Raw genomic sequence first — 12,619 nt, 5'->3', positions numbered from 1 at the left:
TACTTCCCCTTTTTGGACGTCAATGAGGGTTTGGCCAGTTGCTAGGAAAGGTCTTCCTAGAATGAGAGTTGCACTCTTGTGCTCCTCCATTTCCAGCACCACAAAGACAGTAGGGAAGGCGAATGGCCCAACCTTGACAATCATGTCTTCAATCACGCCTGATGGGTATTTAATGGAACCATCAGCAAGTTGAAAACATATCCGGGTTGGTTTGACTTCTTCAGTCAAACCAAGCTTTGTGATAATAGATGCAGGTATTAGGTTGATACTTTCCCCAAGATCACATAGAGCTTGCTTGGTACAAGTACCCTCTAATGTGCATGGTATCATAAAGCTCCCGGGATCTTTAAGCTTCTCAGGTAAGCTTTTCAGAATGACTGCACTGCATTCTTCAGTGAGGTAAACTTTTTCAGTTTCCCTCAAATCCTTCTTATGACTTAAGATCTCTTTCATGAACTTAGCATAAGAGGGTATTTGCTCAAGTGCATCTGCAAACGGAATCTTTATTTCAAGAGTCCTGAGATAGTCTGCAAAGCGAGCAAATTGCTTATCCTGTTCTGCTTGGCGAAGTTTTTGAGGATAAGGCATTTTGGCTTTGTATTCCTCAACCTTAGTTGCTGCAGGTTTATTACCTACAGAAGTGGATTGGGAAGCCTTTTTAGAAGGGTTGTTATCAGCACATGTATGTGACTGATCCCCCACTGGCGTTTGAATGCCAGGGGTGGGAGTTGGAGTGGCGTTAGATGCCAACTCCTTATCTGTTACTGGCGTCTGAACGCCAGAATTGTGCTCCCTTTGGGCGTTCAACACCGGATTCATGCTTGTTTCTGGCGTTGAACGCCAGGAATGAACATGGTCTGGGGGTTCAGCGCCAGACTTATTCCTCCCTGGGCTCTGCTTGTCCTCAGAGGGATTTTGAGTAGCCATTTGTTCATTTCTTGGCTTCCTGCTGCCTTGAAGTGAGGTATTTAATGTTTTCCCACTTCTTAATTGAACTGCTTGGCATTCTTCTGCTATTTGTTTTGACAGTTGCTTTTCTGTTTGCTTTAACTGTACTTCCATATTCCTATTAGCCATTCTTGTTTCTTGTAATATTTCCTTGAATTCGGCTAGCTGCTGGGTTAGAAATTCCAGCTGCTGATTGAATTCATTAGCTTGATCTACCAGATTGAGTTCAGCAGTTACTGTATTAGCTTCTTCTTTCATGGAAGATTCACTGCTTAGGTACAGATGCTGATTTCTGGCAACTGTATCAATAAGCTCTTGAGCTTCTTCAATTATTTTTCTCATATGTGTAAATCCACCAGCTGAGTGATCTAGAGAAATCTGAGCTTTTTCTGTAAGCCAATAGTAGAAGATGTCTAATTGCACCCACTCTGAAAACATTTCAGAGGGGCATTTTCTTAGCATCTCTTTGTATCTCTCCCAGGCATCATAAAGGGATTCATTATCTCCTTGTTTGAAGCCTTGGATGCTTAGCCTTAGCTGTGTCATCCGTTTTGGAGGAAAGTACTGATTCAGGAATTTTTCTGACAGCTGTTTCCATGTCCTTATGCTGTTCTTAGGTTGGTTATTTAACGACCTCTTAGCTTGATCTTTTACAGCAAATGGAAACAGTAATAATCTGTAGACATCCTGATCTACTTCTTTATCATGCACTGTGTCAGCAATTTATAAAAAGTGTGCCAGAAATTCTGTAGGTTCTTCATGTGGAAGACCGGAATACTGGTAGTTTTGCTGCACCATGATAATGAGCTGAGGATTCAACTCAAAGTTACTAACTCCAATGGAGGGTATACATATGCTACTCCCATATGAAGCAGTAGTGGGGTTAGTATATGACCCCAGAGTCCTCCTGGACTGTTCATTTCCACTTAATTCCATGATAGAACAAGGGAGATGATATGTATGTTGATATTATTTATTTTATAAAAATTTAATTTATAAAATAAAAATAAAAATAAAATAAATAAAAGCGAAATAAAATAAAAATAAAAATTATTTTGTGAAGATTTTCGAAAAAGTGAGGAGAGAGAAAGTGGTTAGGATATTTTTGAAAAAGATAAATTTTTTTTTAAATTCGTAGAAGGGATAAGATTGAAAAATTTTTAAATTGAAATCTGAATTTTTGTAAAAAAAATTCGAAAATATGGCTTAAAAATAGTTAGAAAAGATAAATTTTTTGAATTTTGAATTTTATGATGAAAGAGAAAAACACACAAAAGACACAAGACTTAAAATTTTTAGATCTAATGCTCCTTATTTTCAAAAATTTGGAGGAAAAACACCAAGGAACACCAAACTTAAAAATTTTAAGATCAAAATACAAGAAAGACTCAAGAACACCTTGAAGATTCACAAGAACACCAAGAACAAAAGAAAGAACACCAAACTTAAAATTTTTAGAAAACCAAGATAATTTTTCGAAAATTAAAGAAAGATTAACAAGAAAACACCAAACTTAAAGTTTGGCACAAGATTAAATCAAGAAAAATTATTTTTGAAAAAGATTTTAAAGAAGATACCCAATTATCAAGAACAACTACTAAAGCTCCAGCAAAATGGGCAGCAACTTCAATGTTGATTTTAAAAAATTTTCAAGTGCATACAAAATATGCAATTGACACCAAACTTAGAATAAGACACTAAACTCACGAAAAAGATTAAAATTGATAAAGAAAATTAATATTTTTTTGAAAAAGAAAAAAATTTTTTTTTAAGAAAAGAAACTATCCTATCAGAATTTAATGACCCTATACCAATAAAAATAAGTTATTCCTAATCTAAGAAATAAAATAAGCCTTCAATTGTTCAAACTCAACAATCCCCGGCAACGGCGCCAAAAACTTGGTGCACGAATTTGGAATATCAATGTTACTAAAAGAGCTGTTATCCAAACTCGTACCACTAACCAGCAAGTGCACTGGGTCGTCCAAGTAATACCTTACGTGAGTAAGGGTCGATCCCACAGAGATTGTTGGCTTAAAGCAATCAATGGATATTTTGTAACTCTTAGTCAGGATAACAATAATTATTATCAGGTTGAAATTGCGAAAAAATAGAAGAGTGTGAATTAAATAATACTTGTTATGCAGTAATGGAGAAGATGTTGGAGTTTTGGAGATGCTTTGTCCTCTGAATCCCTGCAATGTAATATTCAACTCAATAACATAATTGCTTTGTTCCTTCCATGGCAAGCTCTATGTAGGGTGTCACCGTTGTCAATGGCTACTTCCCATCCTCTCAGTGAAAACGGTCCAAAGCTCTGTCACAGCACGGCTAATCATCTGTCGATTCTCAATCAGGTTGGAATAGAATCCAATGATTCTTTTGCGTCTGTCACTAACGCCCAGCCTTCAGGAGTTTGAAGCTCGTCACAGTCATTCAATCCCGGAATCCTACTCGGAATACCACAGACAAGGTTTAGACTTTCCGGATTCTCATGAATGCCGCCATCAATCTAGCTTATACCACAAAGATTCTGATTAAGGAATCTAAGAGATACTCATTCAATCTGATGTAGAACGGAGGTGGTTGTCAGACACACGTTCATGGAGTGAGGAAGGTGATGAGTGTCACGGATCATCACCTTCTCCCTAATTAATCGCGAATGAACATCTTAGATATGAACACGCATATGTGAATGGAGAAATATAAGTAATTGCATTAATTCATCGAGACGCTGCAGAGCTCCTCACCCCCAACAATGGAGTTTAGAGACTCATGCCGTCAAAGAGTATGTAATTCAGATCTGAAAATGTCATGAGGTACAAAGTAATCCTCTAAAAGTTGTTTAAATAATAAACTAGTAGCCTAGGTTTACAGAAAATAAGTGAACTAAGATGATTGGTGCAGAAATCCACTTCTAGGGCCCACTTGGTGTGTGCTGGGGCTGAGACTTAAGCTTCTCATGTGCCTGGGGCTGTTTTGGGCGTTCAACGCCAGGTTGTAACCTGTTTCTGGCGTTGAACTCCAACTTGTAACCTGTTTCTGGCGCTGGACGCCAGGCAGCAGCATGAAACTGGCGTTGAACGCCAGTTTATGTCATCTATCTTCGCGCAAAGTATGGACTATTATATATTTCTGGAAAGCCCTGGATGTCCACTTTCCAACTCTGTTGAGAGCGCGCCAATTGGACTTCTGTAGCTCCAGAAAATCCATTTTGAGTGAGGGGAGGTCAGAATCCAACAGCATCAGCAGTCCTTTTCCAGCCTAACTCAGATTTTTGCTCAGCTCCCTCAATTTCAGCCAGAAAATACCTGAAATCACAAAAAAACACACAAAATCATAGTAAAGTCTAGAAATATGATTTTTGCTTAAAAACTAATAAAATTCTATTAAAAACTAATTAAAACATAATAAAATCTACATGAAATTACCCCCAAAAAGCGTATAAAATATCCGCTCATCACAACACCAAACTTAAACTGTTGCTTGTCCTCAAGCAACTAGATAAATAAAATAGGATAAAAAGAAATAAAGAAGTAATAATATCTCAGAGTTTTAGGTGAAGCTCAGATTCTTATTAGATGAGCAGGGCTAGTAGCTTTTTGCTTCCAAACAGTTTTGGCATCTCACTTTATCCCTTGAAATTCAAAATGATTGGCATCCATAGGAACTCAGAATTCAGATAGTATTATTGATTTTCTTAGTTAAGTATGTTGATTCTTGAACACAGCTACTTTTATGAGTCTTGGCCGTGGCCCTAAGCACTTTGTTGTCCAGTATTACCATCGGATACATAAATGCCACAGACACATAACTGGGTGAACCTTTTCAGATTGTGACTTAGCTTTGCTAAAGTCCCCAATTAGAGGTGTCCAGGTTTCTTAAGCACACTCTTTTGCCTTGGATCACGACTTTAACCACTTAGTCTCAAGCTCTTCACTTGGACCTGCATGCCACAAGCACATGGTTAAGGACAGCTTGATTTAGCCGCTTAGGCCTAGAATTACTTCCTTGGGCCCTCCTATCCATTGATGCTCAAAGCCTTGGATCCTTTTCTTAATCCAATGATTCCTTGTAAATTTTGTTGTTGTTGTTTTTTTTTCACTGCTTTTTCTTGCTTCAAGAATCAAATTCATGATTTTTCAGATCATCAATAATATTTTTCGTGTTCCTCATTCTTTCAGGAGCCAACAATTTTAGCATTCATAAAATTCAAGATCAAAATATGCACTGTTTAAGCATTCATTCAGAAGACAAAAAGTATTGCCACCACATATAATTAATTACAATTTTTCTTATTAAGAACTCGAAAAACATAAATTACTTCTTTATTCTAAAAATCTACTATTTTATTCATGTTTAATAATGATGAGGAAAATAAATTATGACTTAATTGGAGATAAAACCAAAATAGACATGCTAACTACTAATACTCCTATATAACTTCTAAGGTAAAATCCTATAATCTACTATCACAGAGTTAAAAATAAAATTAGGACTCAACAACCTGTATTTTGGGAAGTGGATGTTCCTCTAGTCTGTGGAGTGCTTGGTCCTTTGAGGATTAATTTCTGGCACTTCAGCTCCCTCAAGTCACGTCCTTGCTCCTCTTGTTCCCTAAGCAATTTGCAAAGAATGCTACTTTGATTACTCTATTCTTCTTTTATTTGGTTCATAGCCTCTTGCAGCTTGGAAATAGATGCCTCAAGATGCTCCCAATATTCAAATTGAGGGAGTTCTGGGAGAATGTCTTGTGCCCTCCTTTTGATGGGGTCATCCTGCAGCTGTTGTCTTTCCATTGATAATTTATTGATTGGCTTCTCAACTGAGATGTACTCAGTTATCCCCATCCTCACTCCAGCATCTTTGGAGAGCATAGAAATTAAGCTTGGATAGGCCAACTTGGCATCTTTGGAGTTCCTGTTTGCTATTTTGTAGAGTTCACAGGCAATTAGTTGATGAACTTCTACTTCACTTCCCAACATGATGCAGTGAATCATCACTGCTCTTTTAACAGTGACTTCTGAGCGGTTGCTTGTGGGCAATATGGAACGCCCAATGAAGTCCAGCCAGCCTCTGGCAACTGGTTTGAGATCTTCTCTCTTGATTTGATTTGGGATGCCAATGGTACTGGTGGTCCACCTGGCTCCAGGAATGCATATATCCTCTAGAATCTTGTCCAGGCCTTTGTTTACCCTTATCATTCTCCTATTAAAGGAGTTTGGGTCATCTTTTAGTTGGGGAAGCTTGAAGATTTCCCTGATTTTATCAGGGTGAATGTGGACAATCTTTCCTCTGACCAAGGTTCGATAGTCATAGAGGGCAGTTACAGTTATTCTTTGCCTTTCTGTCTGCCACAGATTAGCATAGAACTCCTGAACCATGTTTCTTCCTATTTTCGTTTCAGGATTAGCTAGGACTTCCCAGTTCCTATTTCGAATTTGCTCTTGGATCTCCGGATATTCATCTTTTTTCAGATCGAACTTGACTTTCGGGATCACTGATCTTAGACCCATTATTTTGTAATAATGGTCTGAGTGTTCTTTAGTTAATAACATCCCTTGATTCCAAAGTGGTTTTGGAATACTATCTTTCTTGCCTCTTGGAGTGGGTTGTTTTCTTTTAGGAGCCATGGTCTTAGTGATCACGGATAAACACACCAAACTTAGAGGTTTGCTTGTCCTCAAGCAAAAGAAAAGAAAGGAGAGGGATAGGAGGAGAGCAAGTGTGGAATGGCGGATGGTGATAGGGGGCGCCGAAGTGAAAATATAGAGGGACGGGGGTGGGTTTTCGAAAAAAAAAAGAAAAAGATATAAGATAAAAGATATGATTTATAAAAGATAAATATGATAAAAAGATATAGTTTAAGGATAAAAAGATTTGAAAAAGATTTTAAAAGATAATTAAGTTTTGAAAAAGATTTTTGAAAAAGAATTGGATTGGGTTGGAAAAAGGTTTATGTTTATGTATTAAGATATGTTATTTTTCAGAAAGGGATTTTAGAAATTAGAAATTTTAGAAATTAGGATTAAAATTTTTGGAATTGAAGGATAATATTTTGAAACATGTTTAAGCAAGAAATCATGAATTGAAACATAAAAATTAGGAAATTTTTGAAGAAAAACGAATTTTACCTCCTCCCCACCATCCTGGCGTTAAACGCCCTACTGCTGCATGTTTTGGGCGTTTAACGCCCAATTGTTGCTTCTCCTGGGCGTTCAACGCCCAGTTGTTGCTTGTTTCTAGCGTTGAACGCCAGGAAGTCCTTTGTTACTGGGCGTTTTTCTAAACGCCCAGGATGCTGTAGTTCTGGCGTTAAACGCCCAGAAGGAGCTTCTTTCTGGCGTTCAACGCCCAGAAGATGCTCCTTTCTGGCGTTTAACACCCAGGTGGCTACCCTTACTGGCGTTGAACGCCCAGTGGGTGCTTCTTTTGGGCGTTCAACGCCCAAAATGTTTCTTACTGGCTTTTTCATGCCAGTGAGCTTCCAAATTTCCTTGTAACTTTGTGAATTTGATCAATTGCTATTTTACCTTTTTTAGGATACTTTGACTTACACCTGTAAAAATTTAACAAAAATAAATAAAATTAAATTTTGTGAATGGCTGGGTTGCCTCCCAGCAAGCGCTTCATTATTGTCCTTAGCTGGACTATTACTGAGTTTTAATCAAGTCTCAGTTTTGAGCAATCTTGCTCAAAATTGCCTTCAAGATAATGTTTAACTCTCTGTCCATTAACAATGAACTTTTTGTTGGAGTCATTATCCTGAAGCTCTACATATCCATATGGTGATACACTTGTAATCACGTATGGACCTCTCCACCGGGATTTTAGTTTCCCGGGGAATAATTTGAGTTGGAATTAAATAGCAGAACCTTCTGCCCCGGCTCAAAGACTCTGGATGACAGTTTCTTATCATGCCATATTTTTGCTTTCTCTTTGTAAATTTTTGCATTTTCGAAAGCATTGAGGCTAAATTCCTCGAGCTCATTTAACTGGAGCAATCATTTTTCTCCAGCTAACTTAGCATCAAGGTTTAGGAATCTGGTTGCCCAGTAGGCTTTATGTTCCAGTTCCACTGGCAAGTGACATGCCTTTCCATACACGAGCTGGTATGGAGAGGTCCCTATAGGGGTCTTGAATGCTGTTCTGTATGCCCACAGAGCATCATCCAAGTTTCTTGCCCAATCCTTTCTACGGTTAATTACAGTCCGTTCCAGGATTCTTTTAAGTTCTCTGTTAGAAACTTCAGCTTGCCCATTTGTCTGTGGATGATATAGAGTGGCTACCCTGTGGCTAACTCCATAACGAACCAAAGCAGAGTAAAGCTGTTTATTGCAGAAATGAGTACCACCATCACTGATTAATACTCTAGGGGTGCCAAATCTGCTGAAGATGTGTTTCTGGAGGAATTTTAACACTGTCTTAGTGTCATTAGTGGGTGTTGCAATAGCCTCCACCCATTTGGATACATAATCCACTGCCACCAGAATATAAGTGTTTGAGTATGATGGAGGGAAAGGTCCCATGAAGTCAATACCCCATACATCAAACAACTCAATCTCTAAGATCCCTTGTTGAGGCATGGCATAACTGTGAGGCAGATTACCAGATCTTTGGCAGCTGTCACAATTAAGTACAAACACTCGGGAATCTTTATAGAGAGTAGGCCAGTAGAAGCCACATTGGAGGACTCTTGTGGCTGTTCGCTCACTTCCAAAATGTCCTCCATACTGTGATCCATGGCAGTGCCACAGGATCTTCTGCGCTTCTTCCTTAGGCACACATCTACGGATTACACCGTCTGCACATCTCTTAAAGAGATATGGTTCATCCCAAAGATAATACTTGGCATCCGTGATCATCTTCTTTGATTGCTGCCTATTGTATTCTTTGGGTATGAATCTCACTGCCTTGTAGTTTGCAATGTCTGCAAACCATGGCACTTCCTGGATGGCAAAGAGTTGCTCATCCGGAAAATTTTCAGAGATCTCAGTAAGAGGGAGGGACGCTCCTTCTACTGGTTCTATTCGGGACAGGTGATCTGCTACCTGATTCTCTGTCCCTTTTCTGTCTCTTATTTCTATATCAAACTCTTGCAGAAGCAACACCCATCTTATAAGTCTGGCTTTTGAATCCTGCTTTGTGAGTAGATATTTAAGAGCAGCATGATTTGTGTACACAATCACTTTTGATCCTACTAAATAGGATCTAAATTTGTCAATGGCATAAACCACTGCAAGTAGCTCTTTTTCTGTGATTGTGTAGTTTTTCTGTGCGTCATTTAGGACACGACTGGCATAATAAATAACGTGCAGAAGCTTGTCATGCCTTTGTCCCAACACTGCACCAATGGCATGGTCACTGGCATCACACATTAGTTCAAATGGCAATGTCCAGTTTGGTGCAGAGATGATTGGTGCTGTGACTAGTTTAGCTTTCACAGTCTCAAATGCCTGCAGACACTCCTTATCAAAGATAAATGGCGTGTCTGCAGCTAGCAAATTGCTCAGAGGTTTGGCGATTTTTGAAAAATCTTTTATAAACCTCCTATAAAATCCTGCATGCCCCAGAAAGCTTCTGATTGCCTTAACATTGGTTGGTGGTGGTAATTTTTCAATTACCTCTACCTTAGCTTGATCCACCTCTATTCCCTTGTTCGAAATTTTGTGCCCAAGGACGATTCCTTCAGTCACCATAAAGTGACACTTCTCCCAGTTTAAAACCAGGTTAGTCTCTTGGCATCTCTTTAGAACAAGTGCTAGATGGTTAAGGTACGAGCTGAATGAGTCTCGAAATATTGAGAAGTCATCCATGAAGACTTCCAGAAATTTTTCCACCATATCAGAGAAAATTGAGAGCATGCACCTCTGAAAGGTTGCAGGTGCATTGCACAGGCCAAATGACATCCTTCTGTATGCGAATACTCCAGATGGACATGTGAATGCCGTTTTCTCTTGATCCTGGGGATCTACTGCAATTTGATTATAACCTGAATATCCATCTAGGAAGCAGTAGTATTCATGACCTGCTAGTCTTTCTAGCATCTGGTCTATGAATTGTAAAGGAAAATGATCATTTCTGGTGGCTGTATTGAGCCTTCTATAATCAATACACATGCGCCACCCTGTAACTGTTCTGGTAGGAACTAGTTCATTTTTTTCATTTTGGACCACTGTCATGCCTCATTTCTTAGGGACGACTTGGACAGGGCTTACCTAGGGGCTATCAGAAATAGGATAAATAATCCCAGCCTCTAGTAATTTTGTGACCTCCTTCTGCACCACTTCCTTCATGGCTGGATTCAGCCGCCTTTGTGGTTGGACCACTGGCTTAGCGTCACCTTCCAATAGGATCTTGTGCATGCATCTGGCTGGGAAAATGCCCTTAAGATCACTGATGGACTACCCAAGAGCTGTCTTGTGTGTCCTTAGCACTTGAATTAGTGCTTCCTCTTCCTGTGGCTCTAAGGTAGAGCTTATGATTACAGGAAAGGTATCACCTTCTCCCAGAAATGCATATTTCAGGGATGGTGGTAATGGTTTGAGCTCGGGATTAGGAGGTTTCTTCTCTTCCTGAGGGATTTTCAGAGGTTCTATTATTCTCTCTGATTCCTCCAAATCAGGCTGAACATCTTTAAAGATGTCCTCTAGCTCTGATTCGAGACTCTCAGTCATATTGACCTCTCTTACTAGAGAGTCAACAAGATCAACACTCATGCAGTCATTTGGGGTGTCTGGATGTTGCATAGCTTTGACAACATTCAACTTGAACTCCTCCTCATTGACTCTCAGGGTTACTTCCCCTTTGTGGACGTCAATGAGGGTTCGGCCAGTTGCTAGGAAAGGTCTTCCTAGAATGAGAGTTGCACTCTTATGCTCCTCCATTTTCAGCACCACAAAGTCAGTAGGAAAGGCAAATGGCCCAACCTTGACAATCATGTCTTCAATCACGCCTGATGGGTATTTAATGGAGCCATCAGCAAGTTGAAGATATATCCTGGTTGGTTTGATTTCTTCAGCCAAACCAAGCTTTCTGATAATGGATGCAGGTATTAGGTTGATACTTGCCCCAAGATCACATAAAGCTTGCTTGGTACAAGTAACCTCTAATGTGCATGGTATCATAAAGCTCCCAAAATCTCTAAGCTTCTCAGGTAAGCTTTTTAGAATGACTGCACTGCATTCTTCAGTGAGGTAGACTTTTTCAGTTTCCCTCCAATCCTTCTTATGACTTAAGATCTCCTTCATGAACTTAGCATAAGAAGGTATTTGCTCAAGTGCTTCTGCAAATGGAATCTTTATTTCAAGAGTCCTGAGATAGTCTGCAAAGCGAGCAAATTGCTTATCCTGTTCCGCTTGGCGGAGTTTTTGAGAATAAGGCATTTTGGCTTTGTATTCCTCAACCTTAGTTGCTGCAGGTTTATTACCTACAGAAGTGGGTTGGGAAGCCTTTTTAGAAGGGTTGTTATCAGCACTTATATGTGTCTGATCCCCCACTGGCATTTGAATGCCAGGCGTGGAAGCTGGAGTGGCGTTAGACGCCAGTTCCTTACCTGTTTCTGGCGTCTGAACGCCAGAACTATGCTCCCTTTGGGCGTTCAATGCCAAATCCTTGCTTGTTTCTGGCGTTGAACGCCAGGAATGAGCATGGTTTGGGCGTTCAGCGCCAGCATTATTCCTCTCTGGGCTCTGCTTGTCCTCAGAGGGATTTTGAGTAGCCATTTGTTCATTTCTTGGCTTCCTGCTGTTTTGAAGTGAGGTATTTAATGATTTTCCACTTCTCAATTGAACTGCTTGGCATTCTTCTGTTATTTGTTTTGATAGTTGCTTTTCTGTTTGCTTTAACTGTACTTCCATATTCCTGTTAGCCATTCTTGTTTCCTGTAGTATTTCTTTGAATTCAGCTAGCTGCTGGGTTAGAAAATCCAGCTGCTGATTGAATTCATTAGCCTGATCTACAGGACTAAATTCAGCAGTTACTGTATGGTGCACGAAATTGTGATCACAACTTTTACACAGAACAATCCCTAGTAATGGCTCCAAAGACTTGGTGCTCAATACCATGGCATAAACACAACTTCGCACAACTAACCAGCAAGTGCACTGGGTCATCCAAGTAATAAACCTTACGCGAGTAAGGGTCGATCCCACGGAGATTGGTGGTATGAAGCAAGCTATGGTCATCTTGTAAATCTCAGTCAGGCAGACTCAAATGGGTATAGTGATGAACGAAAATAACATAAAAGATAAAGATAGGGATACTTATGCATATCATTGGTGTAAGAGCTTCAGACAAGTGTATGAAGATGCCTTCCCTTCCGTCTCTCTGCTTTCTTACTGTCTTCATCCAATCCTTCTTACTCCTTTCCATGGCAAGCTTGTGTAGGGTTTCACCGTTGTCAATGGCTACCTCCCATCCTCGCAGTGAAAGCTAATGCACACACTCTGTCACAGTACTGCCAATCACCGGTGTGGTTCCCTCCCCTACCGGAATAGAATCCCTCTTTTGCGTCTGTCACTAACGCCCAGTAGGTTACAGGTTTGAAGCACGTCACAGTCATTCAATCATTGAATCCTTGTTCATGAGTGAGAATGATGATGAGTGTCACGGATTATCACATTCATCAAGTTGAAGAACAAGTGATATCTTGGTAAAAGAACAAGCGGAA

This window comes from Arachis stenosperma, chromosome 2 (genome assembly GCF_014773155.1).
Source record: "Arachis stenosperma cultivar V10309 chromosome 2, arast.V10309.gnm1.PFL2, whole genome shotgun sequence".
Lineage (NCBI taxonomy): Eukaryota > Viridiplantae > Streptophyta > Magnoliopsida > Fabales > Fabaceae > Arachis > Arachis stenosperma.
This window is presented reverse-complemented; position numbering follows the sequence as displayed.